The sequence below is a fragment of the Orycteropus afer genome, unplaced genomic scaffold, assembly GCF_000298275.1.
Source record: "Orycteropus afer afer isolate SDZICR_OR568_19922 unplaced genomic scaffold, OryAfe1.0 scaffold00520, whole genome shotgun sequence".
Lineage (NCBI taxonomy): Eukaryota > Metazoa > Chordata > Mammalia > Tubulidentata > Orycteropodidae > Orycteropus > Orycteropus afer.
Window position 1 is genome coordinate 1,642,385 of NW_006922107.1, and position 13,598 is coordinate 1,655,982.

The 13,598-nt window shown below is 35.3% G+C and overlaps 1 non-coding gene across 1 annotated transcript; it reads right to left on the reverse strand.

The window, feature by feature from the left end:
* Positions 1-10,983: 10,983 nt before the first annotated feature.
* Positions 10,984-11,105, reverse strand: LOC122151525. The gene has a single exon (XR_006164191.1). It is a non-coding gene; the product is annotated as a U6atac minor spliceosomal RNA (small nuclear RNA).
* Between the last annotated feature and the right edge of the window lie 2,493 nt (positions 11,106-13,598).

Below are 13,598 nucleotides of genomic sequence, written 5' to 3' on the forward strand. Positions count from 1 at the left end.
GTTACGGAATTTCCTTAAAAAGCTGGAAATATAAATACCATTTAATCCAGCAATTCCACTACTAGGAATATGTCCTAAAGAGGTGAGATCCAGGACACGAATAGATAGATGCACAGCTATTTTCATTGCCACACTATTCACTATAGCAAAGAGATAGAAACTACCTAAATGCCTATCAGCAGGTGAATGGATAACCAAACAATGGTACATTGACACAGTGGAATATTATGCAACATTAAAGAATAATGAAGAATCCACAAATCATCTAATATGTAAATGAACTTGGAGGACATTATGCTGAGTGAAATAATCACAGAAGGATGAATATGAGTTCATTATTATAAAAAGTCAAGTAAAGTTTATTCAAAGAAGGGAATTTACTTTGTTAGTTACCTATGGTGCAAGGGAAGAGAAGGGAAAGTTTCTAACCAGTTGAGTCATATATATATTTGAGTGAAGGGAAAAGGAATATAACAGAAGTGTGTTACCAGCACAATAACAGCAGGGAAAAAGAGGACAAGGAGAGGTTCACAAAAGGTAGAGACAACAGAGGCGAAAACTATTACATACACAATACTGCATTATCAGTAACAACAAACACTAGTCTACAGGTGGATGCATATAGAGCTGAGTTGTGGGTAGTCAGGCAGGAATATACCTATGACTATAAATTTGGCTGATGATATTCTTACATGTGTATTTGTGCTACAAAAATACCTGTGTGCATTATGCAACTAACAAGGGACAAGTTTAGAGTAGCTTTTCCGAGACAATCAAGCACATTGAAGGAGTGAGTCACCAGGCCTGAGGGCTGGGGACATGGTCTCAGGGGGCATCAAGCTCAATTGCCACAACACAGAACATAAAAAAACATTGTTCTGCTTCCTATTTTGGTGAGTAGTGACTGGGGTGTTAAAAGCTTTTGAGTGGCCATCTAATGTGCAACTATTAGTCTCCTTTCATCTGGAGCAAAGAAATGTGAAGAAAATCAAAGTCACATGGAAATAATTAATTCGAGGGGTTAATGGACCACAAGAACTGTAGTCTTCATGACCCTCAGACCAGAAGAACTAGATGGTGCCTGATTACCAATGTCATCTACTAGGAAAAGTTCCCAATAGGATGTCCTGGATAAAGTGGGAGGAAAACTGTGGAGGAAAAAAAAATCAAAAGCACAGAAGTGATGAGAATTACTGGTTGTAGAGACTGGTGAAACCCTCAAGACTATGGCTCTGGGTTAGTTTTGGGGCTTGAAAGTGGACTCATTTCCATTGATTACCTCTCAGCCAAACAGTAGAAAGACCTATGAGCAGAACACCTAACCCAGGGAGATGCACCCACCTATGCCAGGGAAATGAATTCCTTAGATCAATCAACTGTGAGAAATCAGAAGGGTAGTATTTGCATAGAGGGAAATATGGACATACAGGAATGCATAGATAAGAAGGGCACAGGGAACTGGAAATCAAAGGAAGGAGAGCTGTTTATAGCTGGGATTATAATCAGTGTTGTGAGACAAAATATGTATGAACTTTTGAGAGTGAAATGAATCTGCTTTGCAAATTTGCACCCAAATCACAATTAAAAAAAAAAAAGCCAAAAAAAACATCTCAAGGTTAGATTTGACACATGGAACACTAGTGACCAAAGTCAAGAAAAATTATGGGATGACATCAAAGAAATATTCTTGAACAAAGAAATGTAATTAAACAGACAGGAAAGAAATAAATGATCAAAATAGATGTCAGAGGAGACTCAGAAACTTGCTCTTAAACATAGAGTAGCTAAAGCAAATGGAAGAAATGCTGAAGAAAAAGAGTTGAAGGTTTCAAAGGGTGGCTCGAGAAGGCAAAGTAAAGTATTATATTGAAATATACAAAAATTTGGAGTTAGAAAACCAAAAGAAAAGAACACACTTGGTATTTCTCAAGCTGAAAAAAATGAAGAAAAACTTTAAGCCGTGAGTTTCAATACTGATGGATTATATGGGGAAAATATTGAACAATGCAGGAAGCATCAAAAGAAGATGGAAGTAATACACAATCACTATACCAAAAAGAACTGGTCAATATTCAACAATTTCCAGAGGTAACATATAATCAAGAAATTATGCTAGTCAAGAAAGAAGACCATGCTGCACTGAAGACATTAGTGAAAAACAAGACTGCAGGAACTGACATGAAACTGACATATTTCAACAGTTGATGCAATGCTGGAAGTGTTCACATGTTTATGCCAAGAAATTTGAAATACAGCTACCTGGCCAACTGACTGGAAGAGATACAGATTTGTGCCCATTCTAAAGAAGTGTGACCAAAGGAATGTGGGAATTATAAAAAAAAAAAACATATCATTAATATGACACAATTAAAATTTTGCTGAAGATGATTAAAAAACAATTGTAGCAGTATATCACCAAAAAAATACCAAAAAATTGACAGAAAATAAAATTGGATTCAGAAGACATGGAATGGAGGATATCATTGCTGATTTCAAATGGCTCTTGGGTGAAAGCATGGTATTTCACTATGTGCATCATAACAAAGTATGGATAACATTGAGAAGAATGGGAAGTCCAGAATACTTAACTGTGCTCAAGTGGAACTTGCACATAGACCAAGAGACAGTCATTTGAGCAGAACAAAGGGACACTGCATAGTTTAAAATCAGGAAAGGTGTGTGTCAGGGTTGTACCCTTTCACCATACTTATTCAAACTGTATGCTGAGCGAATAATCTGAGAAACTGGACCACATGAAGAAGAACATGGCTTCATATTGGAGGAAGACTCATTAACAATCTGCAATATGCAGATGACACAACTTTGCTGAAAGTAAAGAGGACCTGAAGCATATACTGATAAAGATCAAAGACTATAACTTTCAGTACGGATTACACATCAACAAAGAAAGCAAAAATCCTCACAACTGGAACTACAAGCAAAGTCATGATAAACAGAGAAAATATAGAAGTTGTCAATGATTTCTTTTTACTTAGATCCATAATTATTGCCCATGGAAGCAGCAGTCAAGAAATCAAATGATTTATCACATTGCAAAAGACCTCTTTGAAGTGTTAAAAAGAAAATATGTGACTTTGAGGACTAAGGAGTGCCTGACCCAAACCATGGTATTTTCAAATGCCTTATATGCACGAGAAAGCTAGACAGTGAGTAAGGGAGGCCAAAGAACTATTGACGCTTTTGAATTATGGTGTTGTCAAAGAATATTGAAAAATTAATAAATAAAAATTAATAAATCTGTCTTGGAAGAAGTACAGCCAGAATGCTCCTTACAAGGAAAAATGGGGAGAGTTTGTGTCACTTACTTTGGCATGTTATCAGGAGTGACTAATCCCTGGAGAAGGATATCATGGTTGATAAAGTAGACAGTCAACAAAGAAGAGGGATACCCTTAAAGAGATGAATTGATACATTGGTTACAGCAAAGACAATTGTCAAGATAGCGCAGGACAAGGCAGTTTTATTCTGTTGTACATAGAGTTGTTATGAGTTGACATCAAGTTGTTGTCACCAGGAACTACAACAACAACTTACATAGTTGCAGAAGATACAAACAAACTTCCAGTAGATTGTTACCTATTTCTCAATATGCCATTCAGAATGGTGAAATTATTGTAATTCATGCACTTTGACTGAAATCTTCCTAACTCGTATTATGTCAAAAACACCACCTTGTATATCAAGTCATAAGTTCGAAACAGTATTACACAGAATGAGGGACCTGGCTTTGAGACACACAATTATTTCTTGATGAAAAATTAAATTATTTGCCTTCAGCTCTGTGTGCTTATGTGTGTGTGTGTAATTACAATTGCACCTGGGTGAAAGAGCCTTTTAAGTATCTGATTCTGCCAATAAAATTACTTCCTTTAATAATAACTAAAGCTGAGAAAGACCTTAAGGAATAAACTGCCTGCTGCTCATTAGTCTTAAACCTTTCATGATGAGCATGTTTATTGGGATGTTTAATAATTTGTGTTTTCTTACAACTTTTTATCTTAGAATCCCAGTGTGTTTTATAAACAGCACTGCTACCAGGAAGATGTATATGCATATATGTGACTTAACTATACCTTGTGTGATTAAGTGGTCTATTTTAGGTCACAAATTATGGAAAAATCAGTTGTTAAAACCATTTTTGTTGTTGATTTATATATATATAAAACTGTAATTTAGGAAGAAAATGTTCCTAGAAAATGCATTTCTGTATGTGATTAACAAATGAATGATATAATTTAAAACCATCCCAACCATCCCCCAAAAAAACCCTTGATATGAATCAGGGAACTCAATTCATGTACTTAGCCCTGCAAGAAGGGCCTTTATGAGTCAATCACATAATTAAAGTGATCAGGAAAACTATGAAAATAAGTCTTAGAAAGTAGAGTTATGTGAATGAATCCCCTTGAATATGCACACAGAAATGGATGCTGGAGGTTTTGACCAGATTGCTTGGCCATAGATTTCCCCATTGGTCCAGATTTACCCAGAAATCTCATGTCATAACACTGTTCACTGGCTCTCTATCTTCCTCTTATATATAGTAGGGAAGACTCTGTGCTATACTGCAACCAGCTTCGTTGGGATGACTAATGTACCAAAAAAAGACTGCAACTAGAATGTCTCTATGTCATATATAAAAGAGCAATATGGCTGCTGTGTCTACAGACTGAAAACATCTTGTGTGCATGTAAGGAGTAGGGGACTGTGGAATGTAACCTTGGTTGATGTGTTTGAAAAAATGCATTTTCTTAAAATCCTTCAGTTTGAATTCAAGGGTTAAGAGTTTGAACACAGATGTTTAATTCTACACCCAAGATATATTTTGCTTACTAACAGCATAGTTATTGGTTTAGCACATAAATTTGTAATTTTAAACATATACTCCATGCTAAAATATTTATATCAGACTAGGCCCTGGAAACACATAACTTTGGCCCTTGGTGAGCTATTATAAAAAGAATATTCAAGATAACATACGTAGACAGGAAGCACAGTCGGGTTTTTCTGATTTTTTTTCTTACCTTCACCAACCTCCTTTTAGGAAAGGATACTATTCAATATAAAAATGGATGAGCTGGTGTCTTTACTGGTTTTTTTTTTTTTCCTGCCCCATGCTTCTGTAAACCATCTTTTATCAAAGTAACAATTTCCATTTGGGCAGGTTTCTTGTCCTTATAACGTCGTCTATATTTCCTTTTCCAGCAGGTAGTTTGCTCCTTAAAGCAGCTTCTTTAAACATAAGAAAGTGTTAGCTTTTTCACTTAAAGCATTTTCTTTTATATAAGAAAGCAGCAAAGAAAGACAGCATTCGAAGGGAAGTACAAACTGGCAGGGAAGCTTAGAAAAAGAGCTAATTTATTTAATCCCAGAAAGAACAACATACGATGGTTTCTGGAGTTTCATGACATTGAAAATTGCACTCTTGTGGTTTGATTCATTTCAGAAATGAAGAACATTTTTATTAGGCTTCTGCAGTTATTTCCATTAATCATGGCTACCACAGATTGTTTTAAGTTAATATATCTTTGTTTATACTAAAATGGTCCAATTAAAAATTGATTGTAATCTTTGTTGGAAAACTTTTGGGGAATTTTATGTATAATCAGAATTCAACAGATAGTATTCTCATCAGTGAAAGAGAGTAAGACCTTAACCCAAGGCCAAAAACAAATTACCCAATCACCCATCAGACAGCAGAAAGAGAAGATTTAGTATGTATTTAACTGGAACACATGTATTTTACAGGCTCACTAGATGCAAAATCGTGTAGAACAAGACATCACCAACCTATTTGAAAATGAAATGTTAGTTTACTCAACACTAGGAATTTGGCAGCATTTCCGAACTAGGCAACTTAACCTTTTGTTTGTTTGTTTATTCATTTGTTTTAACAAACTCTCATGTCCTAAAGATTTCAGGATTCTTGTAAATAAAGATCACAAACCACCTTTCACTGAAGGATACATTTTTCAAGGTTATAATTTTATTGTGAACATTTGTTGCACTGGTGGTCTGTTTATGAGGAGAGACCAAGGTCAGGTGGTTGTGCATCATTAAGAGACAGATGATGAAAGAAGGAATAAAATACATTCATCAGCAAACCAATATAAAAGTGAAAGAAAATTAAAAAGGGAGGGTATGGGGCAATAGGTGAAAAAATGTCTATGGCCTTTTAATCACAGCCAGATAGTATTTCTTGGGACTTTCTCAATTAGTTGCCCCTCTTGTGACATTCAGAGATATTCATTTTTCCCTCACCATTTATTTTAATTAGACTCAAATAAAGCTCATCTCTGTTAATTGCCATTCACATTTTTGTAGCTCTTCTGACCCTAAGAAAAACTTCTGACTTATTCTCCTTTAATGTCAGTAGCAATCTGCTTTGTTACCTAGCTTCTAATGTGTTAATTTTCAACAGGAAATATAGTATTACATAGAAGAGTAACTTCTGTTTCCCTTCATTGAAGCTAGGTGTCTGCTTTTCTAAGCATTGCACTCAACATTTGCCCTCAATCATCTATAAAGTAAAATATTATTCACTATGTCTATTGACATTGCTCTCACCGAAAATCTTGTAAACACTCAGAAATTGTTTTATCCTGATGTCTTGCAGATGCCCCTTGGCATCCTCTGTACCATTTGCTTTTATGTAAGATGCTTTTTTTGTGTGTGTGGCATTGCAAAATAACTATTCTATATGAGCAAGCATGTAGAAAAGTGGTTATTAAGATCCATCAAATTCTCTACTTTTTCCCATTATCATAGTTATATCCAAGGTCTCTTTCCCTCACTGTCTCTCTTAGGACATATTTGCCTAATCATTCTTTCAAAGTTTATTTGTTTGTTGTTTTTCCCTTTACATTTACAGAATCATGTGCACCCCTATAAACTACCAAACTCAAGCCAAAGTGGAATATTTCACATAGAAAAAGACCCCAACAGAAGTTAGACTCTCAGCACTATGAATTTTCCCATGATGACCACCGTATATAAATAAGTGACATTCAGTAATTTAATGACAACAAATCCAAACATATAAGGTAAAGCCTTCCCATCTGTGCCTAATTCTTTAGCAAGTGTTCACAATGCAAATGTTACAGACTTTTCTAGGTCATTTGGCATTATGTGAGAAATCACCGTTCTGACCCCATATGGTGAAGCGTCAGTAGCTAAACAGATTGGCAGGGCAGGGTCATAATAGACTAGAATCCTTGAGGACATCAGTTGCTGTTTAGTCAATTCAAAAGCAGCTTGACATTCCTTTCACCAATGACATTGTTTATTTTGCTGTAATAGTCCTGTCATAAAAAAATAACTGCTATAGGAAGATTTGCCTTGAAATTCCTGAAGCAGTTTTAACAGAATAGAAATGATATGTAATTTTATATTTAGAAAACTGGTATATGTTCAAATGAACAGTATAGTATATATTTCACACATAATGCATGGATAACATAAACATGCGTTTGTTAGGTGCTGTCTAGTCGATTCCAACTCTTAGCGACACTATGTATAACAGAATGAAACTGCTCGGTCCCACACCATCCTCAGTCTTTGCTATGTTTGAGCTCACTGTTGATGCCACTGTGCAAATCCCTCTTGTTAAGTGTCTATTTTTCAATGACCTTCTGCTTTACCAAGAATGATGTCCTTCTCAAGAGACTGGTCCTTCTTGATAACATGTTCAATGTATATGAAATGTAGTCTCCCCATCCTCGCTTCTAAGGAGTAGGCTGGTTGTACTTCTTCCAACACATATTTGCTTATTTTTCTGGAAATCCAGTGGTATATTCAACATTTTTTACTAACACCATAATACAAAGGCATCAATAGTTCTTTGGCCTTCCTTATTCATTGTCCAGCATTTGCATGCTATGAGACAATTGAAAATACCATGGCTTGGGTCAGGCACATCCTAGTCCTCCAAGTGACATCTTTACTTTTTAACACTTTAAAGGGACCTTATCCGGTAGATTTGCCCAGTGCAATATGTCATTTGATTTCTTGACTGTTGCTTCCATGGGCATTGATTATGGATTCAATTAAAATGAAATCGCTGACAACTGTAATATTTCCTCCATTTATCATGTTATTTATTGGTCCATTTGTGAGGATTTTTGTTTTCCTTATGTTGAAGTGTAATCCATACTGAATTCTATAGTCTTTGATCTTTATCAGTAAGTGCTTTAAGTCCTCTTCACTTTCAGCAAGCAACATTGTCATTTGCATATCACAGATTTGTTAATGAGGCTTCCTCCAATCCTGATGCCATGTTTTTCTTCATATAATCCAGTGTCTCAGATTATATGCTCAGCATACAGACTGAATAAGTAAAGTGAAAGGATACAGCACTGATGCACACCTTTCTGGATTTTAAACCACTCAATATCCCGTTGTCCTGTTCAAACCACTACTTCTTGGTGTATGGACATGGTCAACATGAGCAGAATTAAGTGTTCTGAAGTTCCCTTTCTTCACTATGTTATTCATAATTTATTATGATCCACGCAGTTGAATACCTTTGTGTAGAAAATAAAACACAGGTAAATATCTTGCTGTTATTCTCTTCTTTCAGTCAAGATCCACCTGATATCATCAATAATATCTCTTGCTCCACATCCTCTTATGAATCTGGCTTGGATTTCTGGCAGCTATCTGTCAATGTACTGCCACAACTCTTTTTAAATTATCTTCTGCAAAGTTTTACTTGCATATGATATTAATGATATTGTTCAATGATTTATGGATTCTATTGGACCAATTTTCTTTGCCATGGGCATGAATATAGATATCTTCCAGTTCTTTGACCAAGTAGATGTCTTCCAAATTTCTTGTCATAGACATGTGAGCACTTCCAGCCTTGTATCCATTTGTGGAAACATCTCAATTGGTATTCTGTCAGTTCCTAAAGCCTTGCTTTTTGCCGATGCCTTCAGTGTACCTTTAATTTCTTCCTCCAATACCGTTGGTTCTTGATCATATGCTATTTCCTAAAATAGTTGAACATTGACTAATTGTTTTTGGTACAGTGACTCTGTATTTTGCCCATAGAATCCTTCAAGATTACAACACAAGGTTTCATTTTTTTCTTCAACTCTTTCAGCTTGAGAATTGCCAAGCATGTTCTTCACTTTTGTTTTTCTAACTCCAAGTTTTTGCACATTACATTATAATATTTTACTTTGTGTTCTTTAGTCTCCCTTTGAAATCTCCTTTTCAGCTCTTTACGTCATCATTCCTTCCATTTGCTTTAGCTACTCTATGTTCAAGAGCAATTTTCAGATATTCTTCTGACAACAGTATTGGTCTTTTCTATCTTCACTGTCATTTAAATGACCTTTGCTTTCTTCATGTATGATGTTCTTGATGCTATCATCTTTGATAATTAGTGTTCAATACAACAAATCTATTCTGGAGAGGTTCTCTATATTTACTTGGGATATACTCAAGTTTACACTTTGGCTTTCATGGACTTGTTTAAATTTTCTTCACCTTCAATTTGAACTTGTTTATGAGCAATTAATAGTCTATTCTGCAATCGGCTGTGGGGCTCATTTTGACTAATAATATTGAGTTTCTATAGTTTTTTTTCAACAGTTGTCTCCAATTTGATTACTTTGTAATCCATCCAGTGATGTCCACATATGTATTCATCATTCATGTTGTTGAAAAACAGTATTTCCAATGAATAGATTGTTGGTCTTCCAACATTCTATTGTGGGATATCCAGCATCATTTCTGTCACCAAGCCATATTTCTATTTGAGTCTGGAAGTTCTGCTGAAACTTCTGTACCCTGGGTGACCCTTTTGGGATTTGAAATACTGGTGGCATAGCTTCCAGAATAACAGCAACACACAAGTTACCACAGTACATTTACATATACATGTATATGAATATGAATAAAAATATGTAGTAGACAACAGAATGACTCAAGTAAGCTTCTTATGGTATTATCATAATGTATTGCTTAAGAACATTTTTTATTTATTGTGCTTTAGGTGAAAATTTACAAGGCAGAATTTGTTTTACATTGAACGTTTTGTGTACATTTGGTTTTATTCCCCAATTACCATCTCCAACCATAACCCACTTTCCTCTTCTCCTTTCTCAGTAACCCTCCTCCCATGGCCTTCATAGTTATGCACTCCTGTGTGTCCTGATTTTCCTCCATGTGAAAGTTACCCTTCTGGTGCCCTGTGGCTGATTGCTCCAAGGGATGTATCTCTATAGAATATGTGGGTGTGTCACCCTGGATTGAATGGTCTGTGAAAAACACAATATTTTCTTTTCTGAAAAAAAAATATTACATCTTACTTTTTTATTGTACCACTCATCTGCCAGTTTGTCATACTGTGGTGGCTTGTATGTTGCTATGAGGCTGGAGGCTATGCCACCGGTGTTTCAAATGCCAGCAGGGTCACCGTTGGTGGACAGCTTTAAGTAAAGCTTCCAGACTAAGACAGACTGGGGAGAAAGATAGGGCTATCCACTTCTGAAAACATTGGCCACTGAAAACCTTATGAATAACAGTGAAATACTGTCTGATATATTATTGAAAAACTTTATGAATATCATTATCTGATATAGTGCCTGAAGATAAGCCTGTCAGGTCAGAAGTCACTCAAACTATGAAGGGTGAAGGGCTGCCACCTCAAAATAGAGTCGACCTTAATGCCATTTTATTTTAATTTTATTTTTTATTGTGTTTTGGGTGAAAGTTTACAGGGCAAATCAGTTTTGCATTCAACAATTTATATAAATTTTGTTTTGTGACATTAGTTACAATCTCCTGAACATAATAGGACTCTTCCCACTTCATCCCTGGATTCCCAGTTTCCATTCATCCTTCTTTCCTGTCCCTTCTTACTTTCTGAGCTTTGTTTTTGGGCAAATCCTGCTTTTTGTGCCATATGGTTGATTATTCTGAAGATTAGATTCCTCATGGGTATTATTGTTCACAAAACCATGGTTAGATGCCACAAAATAGGTGGCAATGCTTTAATTGTATGTTGTATGGCCTGTGGGCCTCTTCCATCCTTGTCTAGGGAAATGCTAACCTTCCCTACTTTCATACAACACACACACACACACAAAGACACAACATTTTCAATATTCTGTGGAGAAATAATAATAGGAGATTAAATTAATATCAAAACATTTATATTATTTTCAGGATGGATGTCCAATAACTTTTACCCAACAAAATTCACTGTAAATCAGGTAAAATGAGATTCCCAATTAAGAGGCCATGCATTATATTGAATTAACATTCATTTGAGAAAATTAAATGTTTATAAGAAAAAAAATATATAGTAAGGATGGGAGACAGGTTTTCATTGTTTGATTCCTATACCTTGACCACTCATTCATTCAATCCCTCATTTTTTCAGTAATTTTGATTTGATTTGAACTCATGACTTCTTGTCTTTTGGTTACTCAGTAGTATTCTCCTTAAATGGAAAACATTTCATATTAAACTTTCCTTCTTCTAATTTTTCATCACAATTAAAGGCAAGGGGAGACTTGGGAGGGAAGACTAACTGGAACTACCAGAATCTCTTCCTGCTGAACAAATTCATTTCAGAATTGTCACTAAACATAAATCCACAATATATGAAGTTCAGTAAAATTTTCATCACTTTATAATTCTGTAATTATGTTCATTACATCAGCATATGGTTAATGGGTCCAAATTTAACCAGCATTTGTGTTATAACTACTCAGCATAGTGCCTAAGACATTAGGCTGCTAACCAGAAGGCTGGCGGTTCAAACCCACCAGCCACTCCTCGGTAAGAAGGTTGGGTAATCTACTTCCGTAGTGATACTGCCTCAGAAACCCAAGGAGGGGTCACTATGAGTCAGGTCCAACTTGATGCCACATAACAACAAAAATATATATATTTTTACAAGAAACTTTGATGGTGCAGTGGTTAAGGCATTCGGCTACTAAACAAAAGCTTGACGGTTCAAACCCACAAGTCACTCTGGAAGAGAAAGATGATGCTTTCTGCTTCTGTAATGATTTATAGCCTTGGAAAGCTTATGGGAACAGTCCTACTCTGACCTGTAGGATCACTATGAGTTGGAATTGACTCGCTAGCACTGGATTTATGTATTCTTAAAGTGACAATATACAAATATAGCTACTGAAAACAAACGAGAAAGCTAGAGAATTTTCCCTCTAACTGCTGAACTCGGAAAATGTCTTTTAATATGCATGAAATGACGATGATAAGTAAAAAGGTTCAATAAATTATAAAATGCTTATCTTTATAAAATAATTGAGATATATGGTTAATAAAAATTATAGTCATATATACATAAAAATGGTTTGAGGTGAGAATTTTTTACAAACAATGACGTATCATTCTAGGAAAGGATAACAGAGGACCACTTTAAAATTATATTAAAAACAAGCAAAATTTGAGACTTCTCTTTCCAGCTCTGATAGAATACCTCAAGATTGATCATTCATAAAATCAGAAAACCTGGATGAAACATTTAAAAATATATTTGAAAGTATCAAACAACTAGTGAGCAAAAGTACTTAAGAGGTAACAGAGAGAAAGGAGTCACAGAGTTGTGAGTCACAATTTCACAACATTCGCTTACTCTTAGTTTGCTGTTTTGGCACAGAGCCAGAACACAGGACTGCTGCCAAGACACAGAGAAAAAAGTAGAACTTCTGGCAATCTTATGGGTCAAGAGAGACAAAAATTGGAGTTTAACATTGTTTTAAACAGCCGGGAAGAACCCAGTGAGAAGGGAAGTGCATAAAATTCAGCTTGACACGCTGCCATTTTTTTTTTTTCATTTAAGCAAATTCTTGAATTGTGCAAAGCAGAAAAATAGGAAACAGAAGAAATATTCTGAAGGACAGAGTAAAATTTTCCAGAAAGTCTTAGTCCTGAGAAGATAAAAATTGGAGTTCACTACCCACAAAGGAAGAAATGCCCCATTGATGCCTCAATATCTCAACGTGTCTCCAAGGAGGGCTTCACCCTAGAAGGAGAAATGAATCAGAGCTACAGGAAGCCTTACAAAATTGAAACCAAAACACTTGTAAAGTCAGTCCCTTATTGGATTAAGGTGATGTCACCATTTTATCTGCTTATCAGAAGATGAAGGGAATGTTCTCTGGAAGAAGATGATGTCATACAGAGGCTCAAATATTTATAATACATATTGTCTAATATTCAAGATAAAAACAACAGACATGCAAACAAATAGGATCAAAAGAGAAAATATATAATAGAAATAGATAAGAAGATTATTGAGTTTTTGGAATTATCAGAGATAGACTGAAATACCCATGATTAGCATGTTCAAGACAACAGATAACAAAAGATAAAATTTCACCAGAAAACTTAATTTGGTTTAAGGAAAAAAAAAGTCTCAAGTGAAAAAATAAAATACGTAAGAACTAAGTAAATGGGCATGACAACGGATTGGGTACAATAAAAGAGATACTTTATGAACTGGAAAATAGTCTGTACAAAATACCCAGAGTAAATTACGAAGAGAAAAAAAGCATAAGGAATACAGAAGAGAGCATAAGGGACAAATGTGT